This window comes from Emys orbicularis, chromosome 15 (assembly GCF_028017835.1).
Source record: "Emys orbicularis isolate rEmyOrb1 chromosome 15, rEmyOrb1.hap1, whole genome shotgun sequence".
In the NCBI taxonomy this organism is placed as follows: Eukaryota; Metazoa; Chordata; order Testudines; family Emydidae; genus Emys; species Emys orbicularis.
The window spans coordinates 13331427-13336426 of NC_088697.1; the positions used below are offsets into that span (position 1 = coordinate 13331427).

The window sequence follows — 5000 nt, forward strand, 5'->3', positions numbered from 1 at the left end:
CCGCTTCCTCCGGGTTGACCTGGTGGCCGAGCGGGGACTTGGACAATCTTTCGGACTTGGAAAAAAAAATTTCAGCCCGCTTCCTCCGGGTTGACCTGGTGGCCGAGCATCTCACCGTCCCCGGACGCAGCGAGGGACTGCCTCCCGGCCGTCAGGATCGGGCCCCTGGAAGTCTGGGTGGGGTGCGGGGGGGGGGGGGGAATTGCCCGACGCCTCCGAGGAGCGCTACCGGGGCGGGCCGGGCCCCCCCTGCTCGAAAAGGAAAAGAAGGATCGGGCCCACGAGAGACAGGGACCCGGCCGCCAGGCAGGCCGACCTGGGTTCACCGTCCCCGGCCGCAGCGAGGGACTGCCTCCCGGCTGACTGGATCGGGCCCCTGGAAGTCTGGAAAAAGTTTAACCCGACGCCTCCGAGGAGGGGGCGCCCAGGGAAGGAGGGAGAACCGGGTTGACCTGGCAAAGCGGCCACCAGGTATACCAGTTAAAACCTATGGGTTGACCCGGTGGCCGGAAAGCATACCGGCCAGCCAGGTGAACCCCGTTCGATTCCACGGGTTGACCTGGTGCCCGGGAGGGGACTCGGACGGTTCCCCCCGGGGTACGCCTTCCTCGGCCCGAAGGAACAGGGTGCGAACCAGGCGCGGGGGCGGGGCGGGGAACCGCTGGAACCGCTGGGGGACGGGGGACGGGGAGGGGGGGAATGGATCGGGCCTGCCGGGACCCGGCCGCCAGGCAAGCCGCCCCGGGCTCACCCTCCCTGGCCGCAGCGAGGGACTGCCCCCCCCCCCACCCCCGGCTGACAGGATCGGGCCCGCTGGAAGTCCGGGAAAATATTTTTCCCGACGCCGGAGGGAGGGGGGGGGGGAGGGGAAGGGGCTCTGACGGGCCAGCCCGGGCCCCGGAGCTTGAAAAGGAAAAAAAAGGATCGGGCCCGCGAGAGACGGGGGCCCTGCCGCACGGGGCAGTCCGACCGGGGCTCGCCGTGCGGCAGGCCCGGGCGCCGGCAGGGGAAAGCGGGCGAGGAGGCGCGGAGCCGGGTGCCTACGGCCATACCGGACCGAACGCCCCCGATCCCGTCCGATCTCGGAAGGTAAACCGTCCCGGGCCTGGCTAGTACTTGGATGGGTGACCGCCTGGGAATCCCAGGTGCCGTAGGCAGCTTTTCCCGGTCCGAGCCAGCTCTCTCTCCTTTTTCTGGGGAGGAAGGAGAAGGGGGGGGGGGGGCGGGCCAGAAAGCCCCTCGTCGCTCCTGCCGAGTCGGAGGTCGCGGCCGCAGGTCACGGGTCGGGGCGCCTGGGGTCCGGCTCCCCCCAACACCCACCCGGCTTCCTCCGCGGAGGACCCCCGGCCACCGAAGCCGCTGGGGGAGACCCCGGGCATGGGGCGGACTGGCCCGGCCCCTCCCGGCCCCCCTGCGCCCGGCCGCCGGCCCGCGGGACCGCCCCGAATCCCCCCGCGGCCACCCAGGCGAGGCCTGGCCTGGAGGGCCCCACGGCGGGTGTCAGGCTCCCCGCCGCTTGCCCCACCGGGGACCCACGGCCACCGAAGCCGCTGGGGGGAGACCCCGGGCATGGGGCGGACTGGCGCGGCCCCTCCCGGCCCCCCTGCGCCCGGCCGCCGGCCCGCGGGACCGCCCCGAATCCCCCCGCGGCCACCCAGGCGAGGCCTGGCCTGGAGGGCCCCACGGCGGGTGTCAGGCTCCCCGCCGCTTGCCCCACCGGGGACCCACGGCCACCGAAGCCGCTGGGGGAGACCCCGGGCATGGGGCGGACTGGCCCGGCCCCTCCCGGCCCCCCTGCGCCCGGCCGCCGGCCCGCGGGACCGCCCCGAATCCCCCCCCGGCCACCCAGGCGAGGCCTGGCCTGGAGGGCCCCACGGCGGGTGTCAGGCTCCCCGCCGCTTGCCCCACCGGGGACCCACGGCCACCGAAGCCGCTGGGGGAGACCCCGGGCATGCGGCGGACTGGCCCGGACCCTCCCGGCCCCGCTGCGCCCGGCCGCCGGTCCGCGGGCCCGACCCGAATCCCCCCGCGGCCACCCAGGCGAGGCCTGGCCTGGAGGGCCCCACGGCGGGTCTGCAGCTCCCCCCGGGCTTCCTCCCCCGAGGACCCACGCCCCCCCTGAGCCGCAGGGGGAGACCCCGGGCCCGGGGCGGACTCGCTCGGGCCCCCCCCCTGCGCCCGGCCGCCGGCCCGCGGGACCGCCCCCGAATCCCCCCGCGGCCAGGCAGGAGAGGCCTGGCCTGGATGCCACGGAGGACCCGCGGCCCCCAAAGCCGCAGGAGGCGCCCCCGGCCCCGGGGCCGGTAAGCCCCGTGTCGCTCCCCCCCCCTCACCCCCCCACCCCCCCCGCGCCTCGCTGCCGGGCACCGGGCACCGCCCCAGAGTCAGCCGCAGCCGGCCGGCCTGAGAGCTGCCCTCCTGTGTGAGACTACGTTGATACTAACCGGCCATCAGGCAGGTCAACCCCATTGCTAGACCTGGGTGGACCTGGTGGCCGAGCGGGGACTTAGGAAATTTTCCAGCCTTTTCCCGGGGCGTGACCTGTTGTCCCGGTGGGGACTTTGAAAATTTTACAGCCGCTTCCCGGGGCTTGACCGGTTGTCCTGAAGGCCCCCCACCCCCACCCCCACCCCCGGGCTCCTGCTCCCCTCTCCCCAGCCTCGGTGCTCCGCTCCCAGCCTCGGAGGCTCCCTCTCTGCGGCGGCTGCATCGCGTCCGAGGACGCTCACCCTCCGGAGGCTGGCTGTAAAGCCTGACACCCACCACCGCCGCCGCCCCGATTCTCCGAGGGGCGACTCTGAGGCCTCCCCCCACCCCCGGACCACCCTGGAGACGACTGCTAAGCCCCCACCCCCGGCCAGTCTAGGGGAAGACTGCTAAGCCTCTCCCCCCCCTGCCCCACCCACCCACACTGTCTGGGGGATGACTATTAAGCCTCCCCCCCGCCCAGCCTGGGGGAAGACTGTTAAGCCTCCCCCCCACCCACCCTGTCTGGGGGACGACTATTAAGCTTCCCCCCCGCCGGAGCGCCCGGGGGACGACTATTAAGCCTTCCCCCGGACTGCCCGGCGGACGACTGCGAAGCCTCCCGCTCAGCCTGGGGGAAGACTGTTAAGCCTCCCCCCCACCCACCCTGTCTGGGGGACGACTATTAAGCTTTCCCCTCCGGAGCGCCCGGGGGACGACTATTAAGCCTCCCCCGGACTGCCCGGGGGATGACTGCGAAGCCTCCCGCTTTGCCTGGGGGAAGACTGTTAAGCCTCCCCCCCCACCCACCCACCCACACTGTCTGGGGGACGACTGTTAAGCTTTCCCCCCCGGAGCGCCCGGGGGACGACTATTAAGCCTCCCCCGGACTGCCCGGGGGACGACTGCGAAGCCTCCCGCTCAGCCTGGGGGAAGACTGTTAAGCCTCCCCCCCCCCCACCCACCCACACTGTCTGGGGGACGACTATTAAGCTTTCCCCCCCGGAGCGCCCGGGGGACGACTATTAAGCCTTCCCCCGGACTGCCCGGGGGACGACTGCGAAGCCTCCCGCTCAGCCTGGGGGAAGACTGTTAAGCCTCCCCCCCACCCACCCTGTCTGGGGGACGACTATTAAGCCTTCCCCCGGACTGCCCGGGGGACGACTATTAAGCCTCCCCCGGACCTGCTCCATCTCGACTATTAAGCCCCCCTCTGTGGTCCTCAGGACCACTGCCGCGCGGCCCGCGGAGTGGGGTGACACCCGGGCCGCACAGCAAACCGGCCACCAGGTCAACCCATTGAATCCAATGGGTTGACCTGGTGGCCGGAAATCAAACCGGCCACCAGGTCAACCCATTAGATTCAGTGGGTTGACCTGGTGGCCGAGCGGGGACTTGGAAAATTTTACAGCCGCTTCCCCGGGGGTTGACCTGTTGTCCCGGTGGGGACTTTGAAATTTTTACAGCCGCTTCCCCGGGGGTTGACCGGTTGTCCTGAAGGCCCCCCACCCCACCCCCTCCCGGGCTCCTGCTCCCCTCTCCCCAGTCTCGGTGCTCCGCTCCCAGCCTCGGAGGCTGCCTCTCTGCGGCGGCTGCATCGCGTCCGAGGACGCTCACCCTCCGGAGGCTGGCTGTAAAGCCTGACACCCACCGCCGCCGCCGACCCGACTCTCCGAGGGACGACTCTGAGGCCTCCCCCCACCCCCGGACCACCCTGGAGACGACTGCTAAGCCTCCCCCACCGGACCGCCCGAGGGAAGACTGCTACGCCTCCCGCCAGCCCTTCCCCGCCCAGCCTAGGGGAAGACCGCTAAGCCTCCCCCCCCGCACAGTGTCTGGGGGACGACTATTAAGCCTTCCCCCCCCCCCGGAGCGCCCGGGGGACGACTATTAAGCCTTCCCCCGGACTGCCCGGGGGACGACTGCGAAGCCTCCCGCTCAGCCTGGGGGAAGACTGTTAAGCCTCCCCCCCACCCACCCTGTCTGGGGGACGACTATTAAGCTTTCCCCCCCGGAGCGCCCGGGGGACGACTATTAAGCCTTCCCCCGGACTGCCCGGGGGACGACTGCGAAGCCTCCCGCTCAGCCTGGGGGAAGACTGTTAAGCCTCCCCCCCACCCACCCACCCACACTGTCCTGGGGACGACTATTAAGCTTTCCCCCCCGGAGCGCCCGGGACACGACTATTAAGCCTTCCCCCGGACTGCCCGGGGGACGACTGCGAAGCCTCCCGCTCAGCCTGGGGGAAGACTGTTAAGCCTCCCCCCAGCCACCCACCCACCCTGTCTGGGGGGACGACTGTTAAGCTTTCCCCCCCGGAGCGCCCGGGGGACGACTATTAAGCCTCCCCCGGACTGCCCGGGGGATGACTGCGAAGCCTCCCGCTTTGCCTGGGGGAAGACTGTTAAGCCTCCCCCCCCATCCACCCACCCACACTGTCTGGGGGACGACTATTAAGCTTTCCCCCCCGGAGCGCCCGGGACACGACTATTAAGCCTTCCCCCGGACTGCCCGGGGGACGACTGCGAAGCCTC

General features: G+C 71.4%; 1 non-coding gene across 1 annotated transcript; it reads left to right on the forward strand.

Annotated features, from left to right (window-relative positions):
• The first annotated feature begins 1038 nt into the window (after positions 1-1038).
• Positions 1039-1157, forward strand: LOC135889704 (5S ribosomal RNA). Its single transcript, XR_010562036.1, has one exon. It is a non-coding gene; the product is annotated as a 5S ribosomal RNA (ribosomal RNA).
• The last annotated feature ends 3843 nt before the right edge of the window (positions 1158-5000 follow it).